At 44.4% G+C, this 14,247-nt stretch overlaps 2 long non-coding RNA genes across 5 annotated transcripts in view; both read left to right on the top strand.

Moving 5' to 3' along the window:
- The first annotated feature begins 1,201 nt into the window (after positions 1-1,201).
- The window catches only part of LOC120404913, a 60,590-nt gene continuing 47,544 nt past the window's right edge, over positions 1,202-14,247 (top strand). For 3 of the 4 annotated variants that reach the window (XR_005598249.1, XR_005598248.1, XR_005598246.1), the window contains exon 1: positions 1,202-1,249. This is a non-coding gene — a long non-coding RNA (uncharacterized LOC120404913). Of the gene's footprint in view, positions 1,250-11,844; positions 11,945-14,247 lie in introns of those variants that run through there. The other variant, XR_005598247.1, reaches the window with a different exon arrangement.
- LOC120404914 lies at positions 3,447-11,600 on the top strand. Its single transcript, XR_005598250.1, has 4 exons — positions 3,447-4,003; positions 6,499-6,632; positions 11,119-11,238; positions 11,372-11,600. It is a non-coding gene; the product is annotated as an uncharacterized LOC120404914 (long non-coding RNA).

Genomic DNA, 14,247 nt, shown 5'->3' with positions numbered 1-14,247 from the left:
TGGTTTGTTCAAACAACTCTACACGTTGTTTTAGTATAGAAGAAGAAGGGCAACTTTATTTGCTAAATAATGACAGAGACTTGTTTTGGGAGGATGGAGGGAAAAAAGAGAAGATACCTAAATGGTATCTTCCTCTCTCACCCTGAAATGTACAAACTCGAAGGTAACCAAAACTTTTCTCATAGCTTTTAGTTTGCTTACGATCAACCCATGTTCCACTGGGTGATTAAAGAAAGCCTTTTTTAAAGCATTACTTCAGAATGATCTTAATTGGTGCAAGGTTGAGCCCTTTCTGGGGGGGGAGGGAAAAGGTTGAATAGCCTTTTCAAGTCACATGAAAGTTTCTAGGATGAATGTACGATAATTAGATTAATAAGTAGCTTAATTTATCACAGCTGAGGATTTCAACAGCCACACATTAGAGCAAGAAAAAAAAAGATTAGTGTGATTCCAGTTTGTAAAAAATTGTACTGAAACTTGATTAACCTTAAACACAAAGTGCCTTTCTTTTTGTGTGTAAATTTGGTGGTTAAAGAAAAAAGCACTAAAATAATCAGGAAAGTCCTGTTCTGTTCCTTTGTGTTTTCCACTAATGAGAGGTATCAGAATTGTTCACAACAACTTTTCCCTATGACGTTATTCTTCCTAACATGTTGGATTTGAATTGAAATCTGCAGAATTGGACTTTTCTGTTCTCAAGGATGTTCTTCTGATGTGGTGTCTATTCTAGTTATAAACAGCTCTGGTCTTAGCCATTTTAATAAGAATTTAATGAAAGTATCAAGAAGAAAAAAGACCCTATAGATATATAATATTGTAATGCTAAATGTAAACATTTAGATATATAATATTGTAATGCTAAATGCAAACACCTTTATGCCACTGACAAAAAAGTGGGGGTAAAATGAGTACTGCATGCTATTCAGATATGGAAAACGACTTGAACTGAAGACAATGCAGGTTGTTCAATTATTGACACTGATCAGCTACGTGATATCATTTAGTGAAATGTACAATTTGTAAAACAAGGATTCTTTTTATAGCAGAGGAATTACTCTGTTAACCTGAACATCTTTTGAAACCAAATGTAGCAAGTCTAAAAGCAGGCCAACAATTCCACGTAAACAATAGACCTGAGTAAAATCATTCTAGAACTTCTAGCTGTCCCTGAGTCTCCTTCTCTTTTTTCCTTCCAGAACAATCCGTTCACAGAAAGACTGTGCTTTTTGATGGTCCCATCCACGCCGAGGTAGCTGTGTGTGTTGTCATTATTTATCAGCACTCACATCAGATTGCATTAACCTAACCCCCTTAACTCTTGTAGCGCTATAAACAAAATGTCCCAGTGCTTTGATTAAGCCTGTTGGCACCAGAGTTAGCAACACCCACTGAAGACTCTGAGTACAGTGGTAAGGTACCTGTCAACACTCAACAGCCATCATCATGTTGAGCAGACCTAGTGCAAACCCAGCAGTGCACAGATGTGTTTCCTCCGAGTGTGTGATTCCCTGTACAAACCACCTCTTTGAAACAGGATGATAGGGGAAGGTTTGTTAATACTCTTCGGCAACTGCAACCAGGTACTCGCAGCCTAAAAATATAATACTTTAATGAAATTTAAAAAAGGCCGTTTCTTTTAATTTTATCTGGCACTTAAGAGATGACTAGGAGTGCTAATGAAAGGGAAAGAGTTGAGAGTGTAATTATAGCCTAGAGTGCATACTGCAAATTCTGTAATGGCTGAAAGGTTAACACAGGCAAAGAGAGATCATACAAATGAAAGTGGTTAAGGGCACTCATGCATTGGCCCGTTTGATAAGATTGATAACTGTAACCACTAGCTTAGGAGAATCGATTTCCACTGTAGGAGAGCTCTCCGGATGCTCACATCTTTTCTTCTGTTTATATGAAAGTGAAGCTTTAAAGATGTTTTATCATCTAATGGCAAATATGACACACAGTTACAAACAGAATCTTTTTTTAATCTTGGAAAGAAAAATTTAAGCAGGCCAGTGGTTCACTTTAATTATGTATATTGAACAAATTTAAAGAGATGAGAAGAAACTTGTTTTTCAGCCCACAGAACCCAAGTGCCTGCCTGTAATCTAAAATGGGTATCTAATTATTGTTTAACATTATTTATTTAGGAGGAGTTTACGACCTCTAATTTGCCTTTAAATGATTAATTTAGTGTTTAAATAAAGCTCCTTTTATTTAATAATGTTTTCTTTAACCAATCTTCACTAATGTCAATAAACTCTTTGTTTAACCTTCTTAAAGGAAACATTTTCTCAGCTCTGAGACAATTATGAATTACCAAACCCATATAGAAAAATGAGCTAAGTAATTATCTAATTTTATTGCAATGTGGTTAAGAATAGAATATTTCAAATCAGTAACATAAAGTAGGAAACAGGAAACGATTTCCTTAATACAGTGCATTTTAAACCACATGCAATCTCTTTTGAGATGGTAATGCAATGCAGGAGTACTACAAAATATTAACAATTTGGCTAAATGAACAGACCCACTTTTATTATAATTCTGAAGTGGTGCTCGGATTAGAATTTTCAGACACAAATTGAGCAGCAGTAATTTACATCTACAGATGTGGATGGATGGTTAGATTCGGAATAGTGGCCTAGACCCTCAGGTCTAGCCAAACTGTGATAAGCACAAGACCCAAACTGAAGGCAAAGGTGGCTTTATGCCACTTCTTTGGTTCCTCAGGGTACGTCTACACTACCTGCCAGATCGGCAGATAGTGATCGATCCCCGATCGCTCTGCTGTCGACTCCGGAACTTCACCATGGTGAGAGGGGGGAGCGGAGTTGACAGGGGAGCGGCAGCGGTCAACTTGCCGCTGTCCTCACGGCCAGGTAAATCGACCTAAGATACGCCGACTTCGGCTACGCTATATGCCATTCGCTATTCGCGTAGCTGAAGTTGCGTATCTTAGGTCGACCCCCCCAGTGTAGACCTAGCCTCAGTGTGGAGCCAGAATGGTGCTGTTTCAGATACTGGTGCTAGTTAAAGCAGTCCAGTATCTCTAACGTGAACTGGGTAGCTTTCAGATTATACCTGATAAAGTGTGTGTGTGTACGTGTGCACACCCCTATATATATATATATTTGCCAACATATTCAAAAGTGGGTACTTAAAGTTTGCCACTCTACACTTACTTAGGGTGACCAGATAGCAAGTGTGAAAAATCAGGAGAGGGCTGGGAGGTGGGGGTTATAGGGTCCTATATAAGACAAAACCCCTAATATTGGATGGTCCCAATAATATCTGGATGTCTGGTCACCCTAATACACTTATTTAGGCTCTAAATATGGATTTATGTGCCTATCATTAGGAACTTACTTTTGAATATGGTTGGCATCATGGATATAGTATTATATACGCTTTATTTATCTTATGTATATGCTCTACATTGTGCCACGTTCCCTGGCCTGAGAAGCCTACAAGATGCATTTACACGAGACAAAAGAAGACAAGACCCATTGCTGGGCAGGAAACTTCAGGAAAGGGAAGTGGTGGAAAGTTACCCAGCGGCACCGAGAACCCAAGTCAGACTTCTTTTAAAAAGGGGAGGTGGAGGAGGAGAGAAAGAGGTTGCTTCGCTCCAGGGGAGGCCACGAAGAACAGCAGCAGGACTCAAACCACAAAGCCAAGCATGGGAGAAAGTGACGAAGAGAACAGCAAGGAGAGAGGATTGGAAAGCATGTGGAGAAAGAAAGGAGGAAATGAGAGCAGAGTCTCAAACGTGAGGATGAGGAGCTTGAGGATAAAGTGCACTGAGAGGCTGGAAGCCAATGAAAGGGTGCTGTGGCTGGAGCAGCAGGAGCTGGCTTAGCAGCTGCCCTTTGAATAGCCTGGAGGAAGGAGAGAAAGTAATCAGTATGCATCACATCCTTGGATTGCCAGGTTCAATCCAGTTGGCTCAGACTTGACCATTTGATTTAACACACACATGAACTATTTCTCTTTTGGGTGGCTGGTGAGTAGACTTCTGAATGACTGATGGGCTCCCCTTGGTTGAGACAGGTCAGATGACCATGGGAGGGAAAACAGAGAAACCTCTGCCCCAGGTGACTGCTGCTGCTGCAGAGGAGAGGGCAAAACCTCCCTGAGCTGCTTGAGACATTAAAATGTAGCCCATGCTAAGTGCAGCAGCTGAGGCTAGAGCACATTTCTTTGTCCTCTCTTACCCTTAGGCTTGTCACCTGCATTGTAGTGGACAGGGGGCTAGTTACATGCTGTTTGTGAGAGCCTAGGCGAGGCCAGTGCAACCCAATGTGCTGGAGGAGGTGCTGTTATAGCTGCACGAAATCCTGAATCCTTTAGGGATGGGTGGGAGAAGGTCAGCTGCTTACCCGTTGCCCCAGGGAGTTCCCTCTAAAGGGGGTTCATCACCCTAGAGGGTGCTCTTTGATCTCCCCTGGCTGCAGCAGGGAGTGTGGGAGGGAGGGGAGAAACAGGGCCTGTGAGGGAGGAGAGGGTGGACCATGAGCTCTGGTGGAGGGCACCTCATATTGACCCACCCTGCACCCAAAGGTCAGGGAGCTTCTTGAAAGTGAAGAACCAGGGTGGTCTCAGCCTCTAGATCCATGTAGCCCAGGAGTAGGGACAGAGACAGAGGAAGGAATGCAGAGGAATCTCATTGAGTTTCCTTACCTCAGATAATTAATCCTGTAGCTCAAGTGGCAGAGGTCTGGGCTGGGGACCTGAAGGTGCATGGTTCAGAAAACGTGCTGATGGATAACATGTGGTATCTTTATTACAGGCAGGACTGGCAGCTCCCCCTGTCATTAAGGTTGCCCAACATTTCCCATTATAAGACCCTTTTTTTCAGTTGCTTATACCTTCACCAAACTGTAGCTGTTGAGGTGGAAATTCTCCACACTGGGGGTCTACCTTGGGCTGAAAGTTTATGGAAGTTTCACTCATAATGTTTGAGCAATTTCTAAGGCCTGGTCTACACTAGGGTGGGGGGTCGAACTAAGGTATGCGACTTCTGCTACATGAATAGCGTAGCTGAAGTCGAACTACCTTAGTTCGAACTTCTTACCTGTCCAGATGCCGCAGGATCGAAGTCCGCGGCTCCCCCGTCGACTCCGCCACCGCCGTTCGCGGTGGTGGAGTTCCGGAGTCGACGGGAGCGCGTTCAGAGTTCGAACTATCGCGTCTAGATTAGATGCGATAGTTCGAACTCCAAGAAGTCGAACACTACGCGTCGACCCGGCAGGTAAGTATAGACCTACCCTAAGAACAAGCTTGGGGGTGGGAGAGGAATACATTTTTGCAACCACTTTGATGAGAAGCTCTAGAACCCTGATACTTTGGAGCAGGGCCAGGAAACATACTGGGGGTAAGTGGGTTCCCCTAGTGTCAAGGGTGTGTTTTTGGCTATCTCTGTGAAAAAAATTTCAAATTTGGCCAAGTTACAAGCCTCCAAACAATCTCACTTTGCACATGCTCAGTAGAGGCTCATTTGAGCTTGGTAGCGAAATTCTCCAAAGAGTTTGTCCTCACTGAGCATGCACCATCCCCACTGACAAGCTGCAGCCAAGGCTGGTCGCAGCTGAGCAGAAGTATCTCTGCAGTTTGCACTGGACAGCAGAGCTGAGAGCAGAGAGACTGTCTCTCCTGTGTACGTGCCCAGGCAGGGGGAAGAAGAAGGTGGAGGCAGCCTGAATGGAATGCAGAGGGGTGAAGAATAGAGGAGAGGAGGCTGCAGGAGTTCTGCCATTTCCTGACTTTTGGGTGCTTGACTTTGCAACCTTAAAATCATTCTTTTAAATTTTCCCCAGGTGGGGTGGGGATGTTTGTTTGGTTTTGGATGTAAAAGAATAAACAGAAAACTCCGTGCTTAGGGCTCTGAACCTGGGTTCAGGTCCCACCTCCACCACAGATACCCTGTGTGCTCCTTGAACAAGTCATGTAGGGTGAGATTCACAAAAGTATTTAGGCACCCAAATCCCTGGGCGTTAAGTATCTAACTATCTTTGTGAAGCATCTTGGTGATGAGGGCCATATGAGTCACCAGATAGATGTAGATATTTCACAACCAGACTACTCAGGTAAAATTCCAATTGAAATCAATGGGTTACACCTGAGGAGCTGCTTTGGATTTGGTGGGAGTTGCAGATACCCAGGTACCTCTCAGCATTTAGCCCAAGAGAGTTTTGCTCGAGTAAATGCTTTAGGATTTGGCTCAGTTTCCAGCAATTCAGTTATTAATTGTCCTTCCTCTGAGGATCCAACAAGGATCCAATCCGTGCAGGTGCTGAGCACATCCTGTCAGGTGCTGAGCTCCATCAACACCCATTGAAGTGGTAGAACATCCTGAGACTTTAAAAAAATAATAATTAGTGGGCTCTTTTTATCTACCCTCTGGGTTCTGAGCCTTTCGGTGCACTCAGGTCATGGTTTTAAGCTTTTCCTCACAACCTCGATGAAAGCTGAGATTCTCACATATTCACATGACTTCAGGAGCCAGGATTTGAAGAAATACATCAAATATCATGAAAAAAGTTGAGCAGAGAGCTGAGCCTCCAGTCCAAAGCCAGCAGCAAAGTTGAGGATGGAAGCTAGAGATTGGACCAAGCAGAGGAGACTGGAACCAGGTACCTTTCCATTAGGTGCTACCACATGACGTTTTTCACCATTGGCGGGGACCACTTGTGCTGCAGGAGACTGCCAAGACAGGGCTGCCTGAAAGCACTTGTGTGCACAATATGGAAGTTCCATCTTCTCCATAGGAAGCACTTCCTTGCCCTGCGATTTGGGTTTTTCTCCCATCCATAGTTGGGTGAGATACAGGAAAATGTGTGTTCTGTGGAGAGCAGTTTGTTTAATGGTACCTGTACTGCTGTTGCATTGGGTGTCAATGCAAGGTAAATGGGAAATCATCATCATGCAGGGATCAATTCCTAGCCCTACACTTCTTAGCCTTTTTATCAATGACCCGGAAGAAAACATAAAATCATCACTGGTAAAGTTCCATGGCCTGTGTTCTACAGGAAGTCAGACTAGATGATCGCAATGGTCCCTTCTGGCTTTGGAATCCATGCCTGAGCACTCTGTATAGCTGAGGGCCGCCTGTCCCCTTTTGCAGCTGGCCCAAATACGCCACAGCACCGATGCAGATAATTAAAGACCTTTGGCCACCACTTTATCAGCAGATTGAATTTAGCTGGAAAGTAGGATGTTGCTCAGCAGCATCCCAGGTCATAGAATCATAGAATATCAGGGTTGGAAGGGACCTCAGGAGGTCATCTAGTCCAACCCCCTGCTCAAAGCAGGACCAATCCCCAACTAAATCATCCCAGACAGGGCTTTGTCAAGCCTAACCTTAAAAACCTCTAAGGAAGGAGATTCGACCACCTCCCTAGGTAACCCATTCCAGTGCTTCACCACCCTCCAGGTTAAATAGTTTTTCCTAATATCCAACCTCGATCTCCCCACTGCAGCTTGAGACCATTACTTCCTGTTCTGTCCAAGTGGTCCTATGAACCCCACATAGACCCCAACTGCCATGGGGCACAACTATACCCTACTTTTCAGAAGTGGACAATGGCAAGACAACCCCACTCTTCATCCCTTCCCTGTGGAAGGAAGTAGGCCCTTTGCCATGCCTGTACTGGGTACTAAGCCCTGTCCCCATCACCAGAGTCACCAACAGCAGCCCTAGCCAGTCCGAACCTGCATTTGGTGTACTAGCGAGGCCAATTAGCTTTGGCTCATGTTCTACAACAGGAACATCAGTGTTGAACATGTTCATTCCCCATTACCTAATACTAATATTTGTAATATTCCATCCTCACCTAGCTCTTTATGGGAGTATTTGAGACCACACAACAACAGGGTCTGGATAATGCCATTTTGACAACCAGATGTCCCTTTTAACCCTAACCCGCAAACTAACCTCTTTGTAAGTAATGTGATCGTTGCCCACAAAGTGAATGATAAGGACTTGTGGTGCCCAGAAGTCCCTTCCAAGGCTAGCGATGATGGGATGAGCAGCTTCCATAGCAACCCTTGATGCTTTGCCAGTACATCAGGAACTTAGAGGCTCTGAATCCAGCTGTGTGCCTTGCCCCAGGCTTTCTGTGTGCTTCTGTTCCCAATGAAATGCAGCTGTGCCCACTGATCCAGATGTTCACAGAGGAATCCAACTTTCACAGTCCCTAGGTAAAAGGAGAATAAAAGGCTATAAGCCATCACCTGGCACAAAACCCCTAGGCTGTCACCTCTACTCAGCCCTTTGGCTCCTGGCATATGATGAGACGCAATCCAAGCACCATCTCAACTGTGTCTGGAGGCCTGATGCATATAGCCAATGGTGGCAATAGCCCTGGCTGCCTCCGGGCAGCATGAGTGTGCATCATACTGCTCTCGACACAGCCATCGCAGGCTATTCCCTTTGTTAAAAAGCCTATAAACCATCAGGCAACCATCCCTGGGCATGACCAATTGCCCTTTGCTCACTAAGTGTAGCGAGAGGTGACCTGCCCCATCTGTCATGCAGCAAGAGCTATTTCTCTGAACTTACTTGATAGGTCTATGGGAAACAGGGCTGATCCGTATTTTCCCATTCCCCCACTGGGGGTTGCTTAATTGCAGTCTATCCTTGGAGACGCATGGGAGGAGCTTCCCCAAGCAAAACGCCCCCAAAATCATCACCCGGAAAACTGTCCTAAATAGGATGTAGTGCTGTTTGTTCGCCTATATGGTCCCAGGTACCTTGTAGCACTTGGGTGACAAGGATCCTCTGATCAGCACTCCTCCTTATTCTCGTCACCCTTAGAACATGGATTCCCCAATTCCCCTGCAAAGACCAAGAATTCCAGCTAGCCAAGAACAGAATGTTATGTCTCAAAGGCATATTGCAAGGGTGGATGGGGAGACAGCTGTTGCCTGACCAGCAAGACCACAAATTGAGCAATCTAGACTTCTGACAAGATCATCGGTAGCCCTTGTTCCTATGAGAAAGAAAAGGAACTGAAGAAACTGCCCCAATAACTTCTCCCGACTCTCTGGGGCCGCTGATTTTTCTAGCGAGCCACGCAAGAGCTGAGTTGTCGAGAGTCCAAGGGACTTTGAGAATTTGGAGCCAGTCCTTGTGACTTGTCTATATAGAAACAAGATAAAGGCATCCTCTATGCTGGCTTCTCATTCCTGTGGAGTGCATTGTGATAAAATAGGAAGAGAACCAGGGTCACCACAGGGCAGAAAGTAATATTATGGGAGCTGGCAGGAAAATGCCGTTTGACCTCACGTAGGCCACCTGCAGACCTGTCACTAGGTCAAAATAATATTGAATACTAATGAACTAGGCAACAGGGTAAAGCTATTTTAGGTCACACGATGCTCAGATACCATAGTGATGGGTGCATAGAAAAACTAGACAGAACAGTTAGAGATAGATGATCCTATCGCAGCCCTTCTGATTGTGCGTTGCCCTCACAGAAAATAAAGGGAAAGCAAGCTGGAAACTTTGTTCTTGTTTGTTTACTAGAACAACTTGGAAATCATGTGTTGAAATTCTCCCCTTCCCTCCCCTGCCATGCTGAAATGATTGTTTCAGCCATAAAATACAGTGAAATTTCATTTGAGGCATACAGCATTGGGGAAGTATATTTTCTTATGCAAGGGAAGAGAATTAAGGTTGGCTAGTCTCTAATACAGCTTAGTTGCGATTACATAGAACACAGAAGTTAGTTACCATCAAAGATTTTAATGCCAGAAGGGACCATTATGATCATCTAGTCTCAGCTACGCCATAGACCCTCGCCCAGTGATTCCTGCATCAAGCCTATCACTTGTGGTTAAACTACAGCGTGTCTTTTAGAAAGACATCCAATCCTGATTTAACTACTCCAAGTGATGGAGAATCCCCCTGCCCTTTGGTGGGTACGTTTGTTAAAGTAGATTTGGGTTCTTCCAATGTTTCATATATTTTACTTTCATCAGTAAGCTGTAGTTAGTATCTGAATGAGTGTGATCTTATCCCTTTGCAAGAAATTAATCATATGGATTGGAAAGGACTCTGAGTGGGTTTAGTTCATTCAGACGTATAAAGTGGAGGGATAGTGCCAAATGTGAGACCCTTTTCATAAACATTGACCTTTGAAGGGGTGTTGGCTAGTATATGCTGGCAAGCATCTATCTAGCCATCTCATATCAATAATATAGATTATCTATCTATCTATCTATCTATCTATCTATCTATCTATCTATCTATCTATCTATCCTAATCATCTGTGTGCATTAAGCAGCAATAATATTAAGCACAAATATTGTAACACTGATATAGCCTAAAATGGCCTAAACCATAATCCTGTTCACTTATGCTAAGCATCCCATAACTCCTTGCATTTGCTGAAGTAAGTATTTGGCATAAGCAGATAGGAAACTTGTCAAAATCAAGATGCATTCGTTCTATGTCTTAGTACAAGCTAGGGAGGTACCTTCATGGACCAGTACCTGGAATGCTAGTATCCAAAACAAAGATAAGGAAGGAACAGAACAAGAAGTTATAGAACTAGGATAAACCGATGGGTTGGATTTTAGTGACATGTACCGAGGTGTATAACTTGTAAAATCATCATATAAATAAAATCAGGTGAAATGTGTATCTTGGGGAGCACACCTTCTGCATAACAGGAATGTAACATCGCTTCCCAGAGACTGGATTTGTATTGAACATTTTTCCTGTACTGTATCATTATTGGCTCATAGCAGTAAACCTGACTGACATTGGTTATTTGATGTCATGGACATACTTCGTAACAAACCAAAGTGTGATCAAGGAATTGACCATACCATTTTATCGACGGCAGTCTCATTATTCCAGCATATTCTGGGCTGTTCTAGAGTTTGGCCATTAAGTTCCCTGCATCAGACTGAGATAAGAGTAAAGCAAAAGACATGGATGCCTTGTACTTTTAGCAGTGCAAGGCATCTATTTATACAAGACCCACATAACTCCTTTAACTGGATCATATTTTACAAACTTATACTTAATGCTGGTTTAAAAGTTGTTATACTTTTAAAATTCAAGTAGGAATAATAATAATACTTAACTGTTATAGTGATTTTCATCAGCAGATTACAAAGCACTTTACAAAGGGGGAGCAGTTTCATTAAGCCCATTTTACAGATGGGAAAACAGAGCCACACAACAGTGAAGTAGCTTGCCTAAAGTCATCCTGCTTGCTAGTGGTAGAGGTAAGAATAGAACCCCAGTCTTTTGAGTCCCCATCTAATGCTTTATCTACTAGGCCACACAGCCTCTGCCTAGCACTTCTTTAATGTCTTACATCATCCTACATTGCTTTTTCATTTCTGTGTTTTAACTTAGGATATGTCTACACTAGAACTGTAAATCAACCTATATTCCCAGCCACTCCTGCTACGAAATTGACAAGACAGCCAGCAGCCGATGTTAGAGACACAGTGTCTATACAGACTCTGCATCGCGCTAACCACAGAGACAGAAGCCCTACGCCTCTCGTGGAGGTGGAGTTATGATGTTGCTGTAGCAGGGCACTTACATCGACGGGAGGAAGGCTGGAGTGTAGACACTTTAGGTCAGCATAAGTTGCTTTACATTGACCTAACTGTGTAGTGTAGACCAGCCCTTAGCCTTGCAAAATTCTACTGCCCTGCTTGAATGAGGGAAAGCAATATTGATTGATGAATGAATAAAATATCATTTTTCCCACGACCATTTTTCTATTAGTAAAGGGTTGGAGAGTGGATTTTGTGGCTGGGCTGTTACATTTTCATTTTAATAATTATTATTATATATATCACACTAGTGCCTAAGAGCCCAGTCATGGACCAGGACTTGATTGTGCTGTGTGCTGTATGAACACAGGACAAAAAGACAATCTTTGCCCCAAGACCTTACGGTGTTGCAAGGCTCTTTTAAGTAAGTTTTTTTCCCCCTATCTCCAGATAGTTAATTCATGTTTTGAAAGTAGAAACTGCATGACAGGAATTCGTTTGGTTTTCCATTTTTCTTATACATTTATTAACAATAATATTTTTTTCAGTGTTTGCTTTAAGACCAGGATTTCATTTAAGAACATGGTAGAGTTTCCAGCATTTATTTTATTTCAAAATATATAGATGGCTGTTCTGAGAGAAAACCAGGAACAATCCCCTTTCTGTGCAGAGGGACTGTCTCCCCAACTGGTAGAATCTTTCCAAACAGAAGACCCTCTAAAAGTGCAACCACTGTACCTCTTGGAGGTGCAAAGTAAGACTCATTTGTTCCATACCCCATTCATGTTCTCATTTTAAAATGGATGCAGATTATTTCAGATTATTACTCTTCTCATGGCCGACGTGGACAAAAAGCTTGAAGGTGGTGCATACCCTACATGAGCCTGTTTTGGTTTTGCTCTAATGTTTATTTTCATCCTGAAATTAATTGCCCCATAATGTCTGATTGGCTTTCTCAATTAGCATTTGCTGTAGGGAAATACGCTAGTGCCTAATAAAGCATAATGATTTTTTTTTCTTATTTACCAAGGGGGTTATTAATAAACGTCCCCACTGGGGTTAGACTGTGCTCTGGTGTTTGCTTTAGGGGAAACAAGGGATTGTAGGAAAATCCTAACCAAACTGAGCTATAATTAGGAAGAAAGCGTTAGCAATTAGAACTATATGTTAGGCTTCACCCACTGTAGTCAACGGCTTCCCGTTGACTTCGGTGGTAGCATGACCAGACTTTGTTTTCCACCCCAGAAGGTCCTAGCGTGCTGGGTTTTCTTTGATTCTTTAGCTATAATGAGAAATATTGCTTCGTTTGGCCTTGCCCATGTCAGAGCATGAAAGCATTTGCACACCGGGTAAAATGCTGAGTGGGACGCCCGAACTAGGGGGTCAAGGAGCCAGGGCCCTCCCACTTTTGAAAGCGGATGGGCTTGGCCCATCCACTTTTCACCATGAGCCCCTCCCTCTGCCCTTCCTTTTCCCCCTGAGTTCCCACCCACAGCCAGGCTGGAAGCTAGAGCCCAGCCCAGACAGCTGTGGGCAGCCACCACGGACCCTCCACCTACCCTGGGCAGGAGGTCTGCGGGGGTGAGGACACAGGCCAGGGGCTGCTCTCGGACCCCCCTACCCCGGGCAGGTGGAGGGGCCTGGGCTCCCTAGGCCAGGTCTGGCTTCCAGCTTGGCCGGGGGCTGGGCCACAGGGAAGAGGCAGGGCCACAGCAGGGGGTGGGGCCTCGTGTCTCCCCACTTTTAGGAAGAATCCATCACCCCCAATCCTGACCCCATTAATGTCAATGGCAAAATTCCTGTTGACTTCAGTGGATCCAGAACTTGACCCTGTTCTCTCTTTTCACACCATTGCTTCACGTCGAACCATTTTCATTATCACTCGTGGGCCCACTCATCATCCGCTGATGGAAGAGCCCTTGGAAATGGTGCACACTCAGGGTGGCAGACTTCTAAGGATGTCCCTGATTTCCTGTCAAAACTCTTCACTTATGCTGCAAATGTTCTAAGTCCGACCCTGAAATATGAGGCGCTTCCGTTGTGAAGCCTTCCTTCCCGCCTAGTTCCAGTGTTGTCTCTGCCTTTGCTGCTGCGATAGAAACTTTTATGCCTGAGGGAATTCTGCACCAAAAAATTCAAAATTCTGCACGCCATCTTTAAAAATTCTGCAAAATCCTTGCATCTTTTATTTGTCACAATAACACAATATAATCAAGCTGTTTTCAATTATTTTGGTAAGTTTATTTCAAAATACCTGCCAGCAAGTATGTCTGTAGCAATGCAGACATCCAAAGTCTCCCATGCATGCCCAGCCCTGCCCCCAATCCAGGTGTGGGTCAAGCAGTCTCAGCCTGGCAGGATCCAAGGGTGGAGGGGCTTAGTGTGGGGGGATCCAGGTGTGGGGTGAGAAGGTTCTATGTGGGGCAAGCTGGGTGGCTTGGTAGGGGAGTCCGAGTGTGTGGGGGATCTGGATGCATAGGGGCTCGTTGAGGGGTTCTGGGTGCAGGAGCAATGGGACTCTGCAGGGGGATTCAGGTGAAGGTGGTTGGGGCACAGCAGGGGAGGACTGAGCGTGAGGGGTGGGGCTCACCAGGGTGGTCTGGATGTAGAGGACTCAGTGGGGGAGTCTGGGCACTGGGGGAATGGGGCTTGGGGGTGGGGGTTCAGTGGGGTTCAGTGGGGAAGTCTGGGTGCAGGAGGCCCAGATGCAGGCAGTAGGGCTCAGTG

The sequence above is a fragment of the Mauremys reevesii genome, linkage group 4 (assembly GCF_016161935.1).
Source record: "Mauremys reevesii isolate NIE-2019 linkage group 4, ASM1616193v1, whole genome shotgun sequence".
Classification (NCBI taxonomy): Eukaryota; Metazoa; Chordata; order Testudines; family Geoemydidae; genus Mauremys; species Mauremys reevesii.
Note: the sequence above shows the minus strand (reverse complement) of the source record. Positions and strands in the feature narration are given on the sequence as shown.